Source organism: Oncorhynchus kisutch, linkage group LG24, assembly GCF_002021735.2.
Source record: "Oncorhynchus kisutch isolate 150728-3 linkage group LG24, Okis_V2, whole genome shotgun sequence".
NCBI lineage: Eukaryota > Metazoa > Chordata > Actinopteri > Salmoniformes > Salmonidae > Oncorhynchus > Oncorhynchus kisutch.
This window is the reverse complement of record NC_034197.2, coordinates 39704807-39720560: the sequence shown is the minus strand read 5'-3', so window position 1 is coordinate 39720560 and position 15754 is coordinate 39704807. Positions and strand designations below refer to the sequence as shown.

Sequence of the window (15754 nt, the reverse complement as noted above, 5' to 3'; positions counted from 1 at the left end):
CTGTCTGTCTTTCCCTCTGTCTGTCTGTCTGTCTGTCTGTCTGTCTGTCTGTCTGTCTGTCTGTCTGTCTGTCTCTCTCTTCTCTCTCTCTCTCTCTCTCTCTCTCTCTCTCTCTCTCTCTCTCTCTCTCTCTCTCTCTCTCTCTCTCTCTCTCTCTCTCTCTCTCTCTCTCTCTCTCACTGACACCTACCCATGAGCACCCTCTCTTTCCATTTACTGTAACAAGCATTCTAATCCACTGAGCACCGACCAACACAGGATGTCCATGTAGTACAGTGGAGTACAGTGCAGTACTGTAGAGTACAGTGCAGTACAGTGGAGTATAGTACAGTACAGTGGAGTACAGTGGAGTACAGTGCAGCACAGTACAGTGGAGTACAGTGCAGCACAGTACAGTGGAGTACAGTGCAGTACAGTGGAGTACAGTGCAGTACAGTACAGTGCAGTGCAGTACAGTACAGTGAGTGGAGCACAATACAGTACAGTAAAGACAAGTAGAGTATAGTACACTGTACTGAACTAAATTATACTTTACTGTAGTGAATTCTACTGTACTGTTAAATAAAATAGTTTTGGTCATTTACACATTATGTTATTGCAGGTGCAGTAATGCCTAACAATACAAACAATACACACAAATTCCAAAAATACAAATGACGAAATATCCGAACTAGCAATGTCAGACTCCAGAAAATAAATATACAGTATATATACACTACCGTTCAAAAGTTGAGTCACTTAGAAATGTCCTTGTTTTTGAAAGAAAAGCACATTTTTGTCCATTAAAATAACATCAAATTGATCAGAAATACAGTGTAGACATTGTTAATGTTGTAAATGACTATTGTAGCTGGAAATGGCAGTTTTTTTAATGGAATATCTACATAAATGTACAGAGGCCCATTATCAGCAACTATCACTCCTGTGTTCCAATGGCACGTTGTTTTAGCTGATCATTAGAAAACCCTTTTGCAATTATGTTAGCACAGCTGAAAACTAAGAAGAAGCAATAAAACTGGCCTTCTTTAGACTAGTTGAGTATCTGGAGCATCAGCATTGTAGGTTCGATTACAGGCTCAAAATTACCAGAAACAAATAACTTTCTTCCGAAACTCGTTAATCTATTCTTGTTTTGAGAAATTAAGGCTTTTCCATGCGAGAAATTGCCAAGAAACTGAACATCTCGTACAACGCTGTGTACTACTCCCGTCACAGAACAGCGCAAACTGGGTCTAACCAGAATAGAAAGAGGAGTGGGAGGCTCCGGTGAACAACTGAGCAAGAGGAGAATTACATTAGAGTGTCTAGTTTGACAAACAGACGCCTCACAAGTCTTCAACAGGCAGCTTCATTAAATAGTACCCGCAAAATACCAGTCTCAACGTCAACAGTGAAGAGGTGACTTCTAGGCAGAGTTCCTCTGTTCAGTGCCTGTGTTCTTTTTCCCATCTTAATCTTTTCTTTTTATTGGCCAGTCAGATATGTTTTTTTTCTTTGCAACTCTGCCTATAAGGCCAGCATCCCGGAGTTGCCTCTCCACTGTTGACGTTAAGACTGGTGTTTTGCGGGTACTATTTAATGAAGCTGCCAGTTGAGGACTTGTGAGGCGTCTCTTGCTTAGTTGGGCATAAATATATATATTAAATATAGAAATATATAAAATATATTAAAAACATTGTTTTCTTCATAAATCTATACACAGTACCCCATAATGACCAAGTGAAAACAGGTTGTTAGACATTTTAGCAAATGTATTAAACATAAAAAAACAGAAGTACCTTATTTACATAAGTATTCTGACCCTTTTCTATGAGACTCGAAATTAAGCTCATGTGCATCCTGTTTCCATTGATCATCCTTGAGCAGTTTCTACAACTTGATTGGAGGCCACCTGTGGTAAATTAAATTAATTGGACATGATTTGGAAAGGCACACCACTGTCTACATAAGCTTCCACAGTTGACAGGGCATGCCAGAGCAAAAATCAAGCCATGAGGTCGAAGGAATTGTCCGTAGAGCTCCGAGACAGGATTGTGTCGAGGGACAGATCTGGGGAAGGGTACCAAAACATCTGCAGTACTGTACTTTTGGTAATGTACGGTATGTTTGTAGAACATTTTACACATTTATTTATTTTTTAAATGAAATGTCTTGGGTCAATAAGTATTCAACACTTTCAACACTGAATAAGTTCAGGAGGAAATATTTGGTTAACAGGTCACATAATAAGTTTACTCTGTGTGCAATAATAGTGTTTAACATGATTTTTTTTTAACGACTACCTCATCTCTGTATCCCACAAATACAAATATCTGTAAGGTCCCTCAGTCGAGCAGTGAACTTCAAACACAGATTCAACCACAAAGACCAGGGAGGTTTTCCAATGCCTCGCAAAGTATGTCACCTATTGGTAGATGGGTCAAAATAAAAAGCAGACATTGAATATCCCTTTGAGCATGGTGAAGTTGTTAATAACACTTTGGATGGTGTATCAATACACCCAGTCACTAGAAAGATACAGGCGTCCGTCCTATATCTTCCAGTTGCCGGAGAGGAAGGAAACCGCTCAGGGATTTCACTATGAGCCCAATGGTGACTTTAAAACAGTTAAGAGTTGAATGGCTTTCATAGGAGAAAACTGTAGATTAATCAACAACATTGTAGTTACTCCACAATAATAACCTAATTGACAGAGTGAAAAGAAGGAAGTACAGAAGAAACAATATTCCTACACAACATCCAGGTTTGTCCATTGAGGTGTGCTGAGGGAGGGGCTCTGTGTGTGTGGTGTGTATGTAGCAGTATAGCTGGCCTCACATCAAGAGGCCTTCGGATGGCACCCCATGCATCAGTTTAAAGTGGTAGGCCTATTAATGAAAAACTAACTGAGCGACTGCACTATGCCATTGATGATGAAGTGTAGGACGGCTATCAGGCATCCCTCCAGAGTCCCCGCTCCGTATTGAGAATGCAGGGTCTACCTAGTTCACATCTGGCAACAGAGAGGGTCAACCCAAAAACTCAAATGAATGATGAGCTATGAAGAAATTGGGGTTATAATTCCCTGGTCGTTTCTTCATTATAATTTTTTTTATCACAAGGAGTATTTTATGGAGAGGTGATTAATTACTGTATACTGATAGGCCCTTGACTTGACACAGTGGTGGTGTGGCATGATTTTCCACATTACATATGGGTTTCAATGACCCAGGGAAAGCCTTCATGAGTTATTGTAACTCATGGAGACAATGGCCGAACGTGCACAAAGATGTTGGAGTTCAGACATGACGTCATTGTTTTAAACATATCCAAATGGTTTTCAAACTAAGGCATGGTTCAATGCGCCAATAAATCCTCACAATCCACTTGACATGTTCTTTTTTAAATTGGCGATGTCTTGGCGCTAATATTGGGATCATGTATACTGTGATAATGACCCATACAAAAATAGATGTAATGGAGAGCAATGTATAAGAAGGGATTGGTGGTAAATGCATGGTCTTGTCATTTTTATACACCACCGTTATTGGGGTCTCCTTAGACCAGAGGGAAGAGTGGCCCCTACTGGCCCTCCAACAACACTTCCAGCAGCATCTGGTCTCCCATCCAAGGGTCGAACATGCCCAACCCTGCAGGGCAGTTTAGCTTCAGAGGCAAACAAGCCAGCAGTAGGATGCAGCAGGATGGTGTGGTTGCTGGCTACTATTGATTGGAGGAAGATGAAGATAACTACATGCTCTTTCTGTGTGTAATGTCTTCTCATCAATGGCTGGTGCTGCTCTGAACTGTAGAGTTGCGTGGCACCACCCCATCTGGTAAACATGACAAGATGGTAAACATGACAAGATGATGAACATGACAAGATGATGAACATGACAAGATGATGAACATGACAAGATGCCCAATACGTGTCAGCTAGCCATACCGGACAATCTGGGAGATTTTTTTGGGTAATGCATCTTCTCTGGGTTAAAATGATTCACAGTGAAAGACAGATCCTTCAAAGCTACTTTTCTTCCCCAAGTGGTTAGATTGCTATGGGCAAATATTTGGTGCTCTCTCTCTTACTCCCATCCTCCCTTCCCTCTCGTTACTTCAGTGCTATGACAGCAATGCTGGAACAGATTAGATGCCAGCCAGTCCCCTCCCGGCCTCCCCTGATCTGTGCCTTGTTTTGTGTAAGCCAACATGTGGTTTCAATAGAGGAGCTGAGCATAGTAGAGGGAGTGAAAAGCAAACCCGTCAGAGACACTTTCCACACCCACATACAGCTTTCAAATTCCAGCCAGACCCTAGGAGACAGCAGCAGCGCCATATTCATTAGGCACTAAATGGAAGAAAGCAGACGGAAACAGGGAGGGACGACTACTTGGACTTGTGCAATAAGAAATGCACATATTCATTTTCTGTTTCAGACTGTTTTAAAACGTTTTCCCTTGTGAGTCCCAATGAATACACCCCGGCATTCACTCTCCAGCTGCACAGCCCCAGCACTGATTAAACCTCAGATGAAGTGGAAGAGATAAGAGGAGCCTTCAGAACAGAGCAGAAATGAAGGAGACGGATGAATGGCCCTGTGGAAACCAAGAAGAGGAAATAGTGTAATAGCGTATAGGCCTCCGACTCACAATGAATGAGTCATGTGGTCTCTCAAAGTAACATTTACTGTAATGTTTAAAGGTGAGGTATCAGACTCTCAATAAAGAGGTGTTAAACTATAAAAAAACAGACAATAGTTAACATTACATAGGATGATGCAGTGAAATTGACATGTAAAATGTGTCATTAGATTTGCTTTACTTCAGGCGATTGTAAAAAATGCCAGTCAGTACAGTGAGTACTATAAACGTTTTCTATTAAAATGACAGTAGTTCATCATCTGTCCCTATTCATTGCAAAATACTCTGGAGACAAGATGACTCAACATTTCTCTAAAGCCTGGTCAGTCAGAATGAAAATGAACTATTTTAACTGGAAAATAGTGTGTAGAGCTCATTGAATTAGCTACTTAAGTTGCATTCCAAGTAAACTCAGGAGTACAGGAGCTAGTGTATCTTAACTCAGTAAACCAGGCTAAAATATGCAGGCCTACCCTGCGTTGCTGTTTATCATTAGTGCAACAGTGTCATCCATCAAAAACACCATAGAGTGGAAAATGGCTTAGGTCTTAGGTGTGCGACAAACGTTCCTCATCCATGTCCGACACACACACACACACACACACACACACACACACACACACACACACACACACACACACACACACACACACACACACACACACACACACACACAGGCTCTTTATTCGGGGTCATTGGGTGAGGGCTGTCACTGGCGCCTGTACATACATATATTGACCTCATTACCCAAAGAAATACCTCTGAACGTGTCATTAAATCTGCAAAGCTGTCGTTCCGACCGTAGTTTCAAGAAGTACACCAAGCTTTTGATCTATGCCACAGACGTACCTTGACTGCCCTGAATCATAAACCGTGTCTGTGCTGCTATTCTGACCTCTCACATCATGCTCATGATCAGGCATCTAAGCCACAGGAGGCTGCTGAGGGGAGGAAAGCTCATAGTAATGGCTGGGATGGAGTGAATGGAATAGCATCAAACATACAGAAACCATGTGCTTAATGTGTTCAATACCATTCCATTCAATACCGTTCCAGCCATTCCATTCAAGCCCGTCCTCCCCCAATTAACTGCTGTGATCTAGGCCAGTAATCATTAAGTATCTCAGATTAGGAGTGCAGATCTAGGATCAGTTTAGCATTATTATAATTTGAGATAAAAAAATAAAAAAATGAATAAAATCATAAAATATAAGGGCAGGGGGAAACTGATCCTATAACAGCAATCCTACTCTGAGACGCTTGATGTGATTAATCGGCATGAACAGTTTTGTACCTATAAGCTCATAATTGCCAGCATGCAGTGTAGGCCTAAAGGGCCCTACTGTAACTGTCAACATGAGAGGTAATAGAATTAAGGTGAGAGAGAGAGAACTCAGCTATAAGTGTCAGGTTGCTTTGGGTTTTATTTCAAAGGAGAGAGAAGAAAGGGTAGAATAGATTTAGCAGCTGATCTGAAGGGAGGGGGGGGGGGGGTGAAGTTAAAACCTAGTTAAGACTTACTAGGTATCAAAAAACACTGCTATCAAAACATTGAACATCTCATTACAAAATCATTGGCATTAATATGGCATTGGTCCCCCCCACCTCGCTGCTTTAACAGCCTCCACTCTTCTGGGTAGGCTTTCCACTAGATGTTGGAACATTGCTGTGTGGACTTGCTTCCATTCAGCCACAAAAGCATTAGTGAGGTCGGGCACTAATGTAGTAAGGCGATTAGGCCTGGCTCGCAGTCGGCGTTCCAATTCATCCCAAAGGTGTGTGATGGAGTTGAGGTCAGGGCTCTGTGCAGGTCAGGCAAGTTCTTCCACACCAATCTCGACAAACCATTTCTGTGCACGGGGGCAATGTCATGCATAAACAGGAAAGGGCTTTCCCCAAACTGTTTCCACAAAGTTGGAAGCACAGAATTGTGTAGAATGTCATTGTATTGAACTAAGACGCCTAGCCCAAACCATTAAAGACAGCCCTAGACCATTACTCCTCCTCCACCAAACTTTACAGTTGGCACTATGCATTCGGGCAGGTAGTGTTCTCCTGCCATCAGCTAAACCCAGATCCATCCGTTGAACTGCCAGATGGTGAAGCGTGATTCATCACTCCAGAGAACATATTTCCAGAGTCCAATGGCTGCGAGCTTTACACCACTCCAGCCGACGCTTGGCATTGCACATGGTGATTTTAGGCTTGTGTGTGGCTGCTTGGCCATGGAAACCCATTTCCTGCAGCTCGCAATGAACAATTATTGTGCTGACATTGCTTCAAGAGGCAGTTTGGAAATGGGTAGTGAGTGTTGCACCCGAGGAAAGACCATTTTTTTGCGCTATGCACTTCAGCGGCCCCATTCTGTGAGCTTGTGTGGCCTACCACTGAGCCGTTGTTGCTCCTAGACGTTTCCACTTCACAATAACAGCACTTACAGTTGACTGGGGCAGCTCTAGCAGGGCAGGAATTTGACAAACTGACTCATTGGAAAGGTGGCATCCTATGGGGCGGCAGGGTAGCCTAGTGGTTAGAGTGTTGGACTAGTAACCGGAAGGTTGCAAGTTCAAACCCCCGAGCTCACAAGGTACAAATCTGTCGTTCTTCCCCTGAAGAGGCAGTTAACCCACTGTTCCTAGGCCGTCATTGAAAATAAGAATTTGTTCTTAACTGACTTGCCTAGTTAAATAAAATGATGGTGCCACATTGAAAGTCACTGAGCTCTTATTTGTATTGAACCTTTATTTAACTAGGGAAGTCCGTTAAGAACAAATTCTTATTTACAATGACATCCTACCCTGGCCAAACCCTCCCCTAACCCGGACGACGCTGAGCCAATTGTGCGCCGCCCTATGGGACTCCTGATCACGGCCGGTTGTGATACAGCCCGGGATCTAACCAGTTTCTGTAGTGACACCTCTAGCACTGAGATGCAGTGCCTTAGACCGCTGTGCCACTTGGTAGCAAAGTACGGGCAATTCTACTGCCAATATTTTGTCTATGGAGATTGCATGGCCATCCGCTCGATTTTATACACCTGTCAGCAACGGGTGTGGCTGAAATAGCTGAATCCACTAATTTGAAGGTGTGTCCACATACTTTTGGTCCTGTAGTGTATGTCAATCTTGAAAAAACAAACAATGATAGCCAGTTAACACATAGGCCTGCCTACTTAGTACAATTGACCCCATCCCAAGGGGAAACACTGACCAAAACTAAGGTTCCTACCCTGTCACATAGAGGCCGATATAGGCCTACTGAGACTGACTATTGGCTGTCTTATAAACATTTTGACCAAAAGCACTTTCAGTATATTCTGAAAAACACAACACATACAGTAGTTAATGTATTTGCTTAAGCCGCTACTGCATGGTTACAAGACACTAACCACTGCATGGTTACAAGTACGTTTTAGTATGCTACTCAGATGGCACCATCATCTGGAGAGATTGCAAAAGTACCGCTTTAGACAGAGAAAATTGGAAATTAAAAAAAGATTGTCAATTTTCTAACCCCACTGAAATAGTTTTATACAATTCATTAAAAAAAACTCTCACAATGCATGCCTTTTAAAAACCTAGCGCAAAATAGAATGGTGTTGTATTCCTCCTTTGTGCAGTGTTTTACAAAAAATGTGTAGTACACTTTATTATGATCAATAATACTAGTTATTTTAAAACATAGATAACTAAATATAGAACGCATGGCTGTATGCTAAACAACTTTTAACCAAAACAAATATTGTTCGAGTTTCTGTTATTTCTGATTTGACTGACATCCACTGTAAACATGGTGGTTGTTTTCCACACAGTTTTCAGTCCAATCAGCTCGAAGGGGCGGGCTCTGATAGAATTCTAGACAAAATGGCGGATGTTGTTGATTTGCGGCAGGGTCAGTGATAATCGGAGTTCACCTTTTCACTGATTTACTGCAAGACATTATACAGAAATAATATAAGACAAGTCATAATCGTTGTATGGTGAGCTGCAATGAAAGGCAAAGAAAGGTCACCGATTAAAAAGCGTTCTCGGGCTTTGGATGATATCCGAGACAGGGGAGGAGGCCACCCGCCCAGCAAGAAAATGAGGGCTATCTCGGTTTCCAGTGGGAGTAATAATGGAAATAGCTCGACTAAAAGTGACGGAGGATCTACAAGAAGGAGTTTGTTGGGTGACAAGAGAGGCCGGGATTTTGATGGACATGTATCGAGTCGAACCGGTGGGAGTAACCATAGCTATCCCGTTGCTGCTGCAACCTCTACCGGTAAGAACCACAACCTGGGTTTGACACTCGATTTAGCCGCGGCAAGGACTAATGCTCGCGGCGAGCGTGTTCCGCCTCCACCTAACAACAACGAGAGTGAGTACAAAACTCTCAAAATCAGTGAACTGGGTACCCAGTTGAGCGATGAAGACATAGAAGATGGACTTTTCCACGAATTCAAAAAATTCGGGGACGTGAGTGTCAAAATAAGCCGCAGCAACGACGAGAGAATTGCTTTTGTCAACTTCAGAAAGCCCGAGGATGCCAGAGCTGCTAAACACGCACGGGGCAGGTTAGTACTTTATGACCGACCTCTGAAAATCGATGCAGTGTACATTAACAGGAGGAGAAGCCGTTCTCCAGTTGAGCGAGTTGACAGAGACCCATATGTTGGAGCCCCAGGCCACAGACACTTACACACCCAGAGACCCCTCTCCCCATCTGTGCTTGGATACAGAGACTACAGACTACAGCAGCTGGCCCTTGGGCGCCTCCCTCCTCCCCCACCCCCTCCTTTGCCCAGAGACCTAGAGCGGGAGAGGGAGTTTGCCCTGTTTGAAGCCAGGGTGCGCCCAGGTCCAGCTTTCATTGCAGAGAGAGCTTCTGCTTTCCGCGATGAGGATTTTATCTCCCCAGAGGATGACCAAAGAGCTAACAGAACGCTGTTTCTGGGCAACTTGGACATCACTGTCACAGAGACAGACCTGAGACGGGCCTTCGACAGGTTTGGGTTGATAACAGAGGTGGATATTAAGCCCACACGAGGACAGACCAGCACATACGGGTTCCTCAAGTTTGAGAATCTCGACATGGCCCACCGCGCCAAACTCACCATGTCTGGGAAGATAGTGGGTCGTAACCCCATAAAGATTGGCTATGGTAAGGCCACCCCTACCACACGCCTATGGGTGGGTGGGCTCGGACCCTGGGTCCCCCTAGCAGCATTGGCCAGAGAGTTTGACCGCTTTGGTACAATAAGGACCATTGACTACAGAAAGGGGGACACCTGGGCTTACATACAGTACGAGAGCCTTGACGCTGCTCAGGCTGCGTGCACTCACATGCGTGGCTTCCCTCTGGGGGGGCCTGAGAGGAGACTCAGGGTGGACTTTGCAGACACAGAGCACCACTACCAGCAGCAGTTCCTTCAGCCTCTTCCTCTACCCTCCTTCGACATGGTGGCAGAGGCTTTCATCCACCGCGCCATAGCTGAGCCCCCGAGGGACAGGACTCCACCACTGCTCCACTTCAGAGAGAGAGAACTGGGTTTCCCCGGGGCCGAGTGGCCCCCCATCCCGGCTATGCGTGAGCGAGTACGTCCCGGGACCTTTGAGCCGCTGGAGCGGGACCGGCGGCCGGGAGGGAGGGAACCCTGGTCTCTGGAGCGAGAGCTGGCGGGGCGCGGCTGTGACCCAAGACGGAAACGACACCTTATGGATGACGGTCGCCATCTTGACGTCTCTCCTGACAGCACTGACCGCACGGCACGCCGACACCGAGGGGGTCCAACCCCAGATGGTAGCCCCAACGGGGGCCGCTTCAGTGACTCAGAGCGTACCCCTCGTGGCGGCGACGACAGACCCTCCCCTGGACGAGACCGTCGCCTCAGTCTGGAGCATCCTGGCGGGGGGGACAGGAGACTAAAGAGCCAGGGGAGTCTTGCCGAAAGAGGGGCCTCCAGCAGTGGCCTCTCATCCTCAGCAGGGGAACGGAAACGTAAAGCCGGCGACAGCAGCAGCAAAGGACCCGGAGCTAAGAGGGATCGCTCCTCAGACCAGGGCGGCTCTAAAGGCAGTCAGTCATCCAAGCTGAGCCTGGCCTGGCACGGCATGCTCCTCCTGAAGAACAGCAACTTCCCCGCCAACATGCACCTCCTGGAGGGTCACCAGGGCGTGGCCAAGGACCTCCTCGTCGACGGCCCCACGGGGAGACAGGTTGGGGAGCTCAAGATCACCCAGCGTCTCCGCCTCGACCAGCCCAAGCTGGACGAGGTCTCCAGACGCATCAAAGCTGCCGGCCCCGGCGGCTACGCCGTCCTCCTGGCGGTTCCCGGTTCCGGCGGCGAGGAGGTGTCGTCGACGGACCCTGCAGCTTCAACACAGCGTCCTCTCCGAAATCTGGTGTCCTACCTGAAACAGAAGCAGGCAGCCGGAGTCATCAGCCTGCCTGTTGGAGGCAGCCGGGATAAGGACCACCAGGGTGTTCTCCATGCGTTCCCTCCCTGTGAGTTCTCACAGCAGTTCATTGATGCCTCGGCTAAAGCTCTGGCCAAAACCGACGAGGACTATCTGGTGATGGTCGTGGTGCGAGGTCCATCATAACTACAATCAGATAGAGGAAGCAAAACATCAATGATATTGTAAAAAAAGAAGAAGAAAAACGACTATTGCATGCTGTGTGTTGAGTTCTGCCTCATGGGGTGCTACTAGAGAGTAGGGTTATGGGGAGGATAGGGAGGATAGGCTATGTCACTATTTTTCCCACCAAAATAAGTATAATATGTCCCCTGAAAGTCAACAAATGTGTAATTTTGGAACCCTGTTTTATAAAGGGTGTGATCATTTCTAGCCAGTATTTGCAGAAACAATTCTGCTGGAATATTATAAAAGGGGGACATTCTATAAATAAAATGAAAAATCTACTGTAATTTAAAATGAGGTATAATGGCCCCTTTTTTTGTTTTCATTTAGGAAAACTTGAACCAACCGCTGTTTGTAAAAGTCTAAACTTCTCTCTTAAGATTTGCTCTGCTGTTAGTGTTTGGTTGAATTATGTATACGTTATACTACTTTATGCTTATTACAATCAGTTGGCGTCATTTAAAGTTAATTATATATTTTTAGCAAAATAGTCACCTCAAAACCCTTTGTTCACTAACCATTTCTTTATTCTAAATGTCACATTTTGAGAAAGATATCATCAGGCCCTGTTTTGACTGGTATGGTGAGGCTATAAATCATTCTGTTTGGATTTCTCATAAAAAAAATGATTGGGGACATTAATGTTGGGATATGTCCTTACTGGCTTTCTCTAATACATGAACGTGTTCTAAACCTAGAAATCTGAATGTACCTATATGCACGGTAGGCTATCTGGTGTTCGGTTACACCTGGTGTTTTACCCTGTGTAACTGGTTCGGTTACACCTGGTGTTTTACCCTGTGTAACTGGTTCGGTTACAACTGGTGTTTTACCCTGTGTAACTGGTTCGGTTACAACTGGTGTTTTACCCTGTGTAACTGGTTCGGTTACACCTGGTGTTTTACCCTGTGTAACTGGTTCGGTTACACCTGGTGTTTTACCCTGTGTAACTGGTTCGGTTACACCTGGTGTTTTACCCTGTGTAACTGGTTCGGTTACACCTGGTGTTTTACCCTGTGTAACTGGTTCGGTTACACCTGGTGTTTTACCCTGTGTAACTGGTTCGGTTACACCTGGTGTTTTACCCTGTGTAACTGGTTCGGTTACACCTGGTGTTTTACCCTGTGTAACTGGTTCGGTTACACCTGGTGTTTTACCCTGTGTAACTGGTTCGGTTACACCTGGTGTTTTACCCTGTGTAACTGGTTCGGTTACACCTGGTGTTTTACCCTGTGTAATTGGTTCGGTTACACCTGAAAATCCTGTGTGTTCATGGAATGGTTAATGGAACACTACAAAGTGGATTGTGACAAAAATGTGTAAAGGAGGTTGAAACACCTATACATGGGTTTTAGTTGCTGAGTGTAAATTCTTAACTTGGCTGTGGTGTAGCTTAAATACAGTGTGTTCAATCGGTTTTCAGAAGTGTTTTAATGTTTAAGCGACTCTCCAGTAACATTTGAACATATTGAGAGGCTGAATGAGGAATTTAGAAGTGATTTTTGCCCAGCTGATATAGATGGGTCCATCAATGCAATGACGCGACAAACATATAGCCTACTAAGAGAGATGCTACGGGTAGATTTTATTGTGTACATTGTCTTTAGCACCACTTGACCCTTGGTAGTACGTTGTGACCTATAACCTTTGACCTATAATGTGTGATAAGATTACACTAGCGAAAAAACTGACTTTTATTTGTTGGTCCGGTTTCATTCAATCAATATGCTCTGTCGCCAAGTTTGTCTGAAATATGACAATATTTTAATGCTATTTGCTAACAAATTATATACAGTAAACCTAATAATCAATAAGTAAAAAGGTATTCAATATATAAACGGATCATTTAGTTTTTTGGGGGGGGGGATTGTACGTTTTATAAGTTGTAGTGCTATTATTTTGTAGGATTTATTTTTATTTTTTTAACCACAGTTTTCCCCTTTGTCAGCCAACAGTTATATTTTTAAGACTTATATTTATAGCCTACTGTTGGTACCATTATATGACTGTTTTAAGATGAGGTAGGGTTTATTTTTTATCTGTTGACGACAAAATTGTCTGAGAAGAAAAAGATGTATTTGTCTCCCAAGTTCACTGCCTCAACTGTGGACTTTTTTAAATGTCTTTAAAACCTTTACAGGAATCTCTGAAGAGAAGGAAACTACTTAGTATTTGTTAAATTTTCACTGAGAAGGCAGCTTTTAAGTTGTGGTGTAATTTTGTGTTGTTTAAAGTGGAATAATTAGGACCCTCTCGCTTTGTTCTTGTGTACCTGATTTCATTGGGAAGACAAGAAATGGAAAATCCTCTTCCCACACTCGTCTTACTGCCAAGTTGTTTAAACACTCAAAGAGAGAGTGCATTTACGCACTTATTAGTCCTCTAAATATCAATAAATTGTTTCATTTGAGGGAAACCTGTTTCTGCCCTGGAAATGAATTGAACAGAGGGAACTGCTCTGACTACCACGTCTATTGTGTTCCCAAACAGGAAATGGTTTATCACTTTGAATTGTTGCACAAGAGAAGGGAACCAAACACCTCTTTGCTGATTGTTAGAGACTGATGATCGCCTGTGTGTGTTCTCTTATACACACCTTTTTAGGAGCTGTTGGTAATCTGTTTAGCTAACAGGCGCTGTTCAGAAGTTGTTGCTAATTAATAGCATACCTTTTGAACCCAGTACTTTTTTTTTTTTTTTTTACCCCTCCAGGGCCGGGCTCCTCGTGTTAGTCCTACTGCCCTAGCAGGTGAACCCAGTACACAGTGGGGCAGGAATCACAGGATCAATGGAGGAGCCTCCCACTGTGCCCACTGTGTCCGTGTCCTGCTGGTTTTCAACCACCAGCCCATGTCCTGCTGCTCAGCTGTGTGGAACAGTGGCAGGCTGACACACTAGTGCAGTATGTGGGAGAATGGAGCTGGAATACAGTAGCAGCTCCTTTTCATTTCATTGTCCTCTACAAGGTTTGAGTCTTCACAGGCTGGATTTGCCGCATGCCCCCATGTCTTTCACTGTTGTCTTCTACAATGCTGGTCTGTTTGAGTTGACCACAGCCTGGGGTGTGTCTGTGGCTCCGCCTTGTCCACGGTTCCCTACACAAGCAGAGGTCCTGTCACCGGCTGCCACGCATAATGCACCTCTTTGGGTGCAGTTTCTTAACTCGCACAGCAGCTCTACAGTACCACTGCAAGCTGTTGCACTGCTGAGGGAGTCACCTTGACCTGTGACCTTTTCCAAGTGACCTGTCAACATCTCCCAGAAGAATGATTATTTGTTGCCATCATAATTTAGATTTCTTCAGTTTATGATTTGACTCCCATGTATGCAGTGAATGGATGGAAGATCGCCCCCATGTCATGAATAGGAATATTGTTTATTGTCGCTGTGCTTTTATTGATTGAATCTTTTTCCTGAAAGAGGATCAGGAGTATGTTTGTTCTGCTACGGTTTCCCACGACGACCGCAGAATAACATCCGACATCATCAACTTCACATTTCACGTGAACAAGGGGAATTTAAACAGAAAAGATCAAGTGAGTAGTTTGACTCAACATTTCCACGTCGTGAAAGGATCCATATATATATATTTTTAATTTGTTTTTATTTTGTGACAGTTCAACCAAAAGGCCTCTTATCCAAATGAAGAAATATTTCATATTTATCCCCTATAGCTCCTACCCAGTACGAGTGCATCACGGCCTCCCCTCAGTACAAGTGCAATAATAGCAGAGATTAAATCCCACCTGCCGTTGTTGCTGAGAAAAAAAGACATTGCCACTGGAGAAATGACCTCTAGAGGATCATGGAGGAACTGCGGGACCAGAGGACGCTGCTGTAGATACTGTAAGAGCCATAGGTAGCCACTACACTACACTGATGGCATGGAGAGAGACAGCTTGTTGCTGTCACTCCCTGTTGGGGAATAAGGAGAGGGGAGTCTGCTGCCTGGCCTTTATTATAAATCTGGAAGAAGCAGAGGTATGTATATTTAATTTATTCTACCTTTATTTAAACAGGAAGACACAGATTAAAAATCTCTTTTACAAGAGAGCCCTGTATACATTACAATAAAAACAGAATGATAACACAACATACACATATGTATATAAAAACCTAATTCAGTACACAATAACAAAATACACATATTTAATACAAGCAATCACAAGCAACTACATAGAGGTTCTACATCAATAATTTAAACTGAGTGGCCACAGCACAACTAACTGCAGTGAACTCTGCAGATTGTTCCACAAATTAAGTGCAACAAAATGCAGATTTCCACAAATCTGTGGAGACTGGAGGGATCTCTAGATTTATCCATTCCTGAGAATGGTTTGGTAACTTCTGTCACTAAGATAATTCAGATTTAACCCCATCTATCAAGATGGGTTGACTTCTGTCGCTAAGATAATTCAGATTTAACCCCATCTATCAAGATGGGCTGAGTTCTGTCGCTAAGATCATTCTGAAACCAAAAACCCGCTGTATAGCCCAGGCAGACTCTTGATA

The 15754-nt window shown here is 44.0% G+C and overlaps 1 pseudogene across 1 annotated transcript; it reads left to right on the top strand.

The window, feature by feature from the left end:
- Positions 1 to 8458: 8458 nt before the first annotated feature.
- LOC109884828 (RNA-binding protein 15 pseudogene) lies at positions 8459 to 15516 on the top strand (annotated as a pseudogene). The gene has a single exon (XR_002254432.2). The product of XR_002254432.2 is annotated as an RNA-binding protein 15 pseudogene (transcript).
- Positions 15517 to 15754: the final 238 nt, after the last annotated feature.